Source organism: Sinocyclocheilus anshuiensis, unplaced genomic scaffold (assembly GCF_001515605.1).
Source record: "Sinocyclocheilus anshuiensis isolate Anshui unplaced genomic scaffold, SAMN03320099.WGS_v1.1 scaffold988, whole genome shotgun sequence".
NCBI classification, from domain to species: domain Eukaryota; kingdom Metazoa; phylum Chordata; class Actinopteri; order Cypriniformes; family Cyprinidae; genus Sinocyclocheilus; species Sinocyclocheilus anshuiensis.
The window spans coordinates 839,716-840,774 of NW_015548246.1; positions in this window are offsets into that span (position 1 = coordinate 839,716).

Sequence of the window (1,059 nt, forward strand, 5' to 3'; positions counted from 1 at the left end):
CACACACACACACACACACACACACACACACACACACAGACAGACAGACAGATAGATAGATAGATAGATAGATTAGAGGATAGACCCTAAAAGATGTCCGATCTATTCAGCCATCATCTCAAAAATAACAATACGAGACAAGAGCACAAATCCATATGTATAATCAAAATTAACTAGAGCCATACATGACATCATGACATTTATGTGAATTGAAATGTCAGAATAGCAATGGAAGTAGGTTTCCAGTAAACAAGAAACTCTTTACATCTGGTAGAGCACTTCATGAGGGAAAATGAGCAGAACGCAGTTAAAGTCATACCATCAAACTCCATAGACCAATGCATGGAGTTTCCAGAGCCTAAATGACTAGATATGAATATTACTTTGAAGAATTATTGTGGTGTTCAGTTTTATTGTGACAACTACACATTTTTTAAAATAAAGGTCCTTATTGGCATCTATGGTTCCAGGAAGGAACTTTAACATCCATGAAACCTTTTTGATGCTTAAAAGGTTCTTTATACTGGAAAACGGTTCTTTAAATTTTTTAAATGTTTAAATTAAGAAAAATCGTTCTTTTAAGAACTGTTTACTTAAAGGGGAACCAAAAATGGTTCTTCTACAGCATCGCTGTGAACGCATCCTTTTAGAACCTTTATCTTTAAGAAAATATTTTGAAGAATACAAACAGTAGCCACTGACTCTCATAGTGTTTTTTTTTTCATTGTATGGAAGTCAATGGCTACAAAACATTCTTTTGGGTGAACTGTCCCTTTAAGAAACATGTCTGATTGGTGTCTGGTTGATGTTTCTAAATCAGACTAAAGGCCTTTCCACACTGAGTGCGATGCGAAAAAGCGAGGCGAATCGCCAACGAACGGTGCTTTCACACCAAACGCGAAACAATTGTTCGCTTTCTGCTAATTCACACCTGCACGCTAGGTGGCGCCAACCAACAATGCATTTTTCCTCAGATATGTATCTCGTAAATGGATGTAACATCATCCGCTGCTCAATATACAGCATTAAATTAAGATAAACAAAGTTGGTTCTACACCA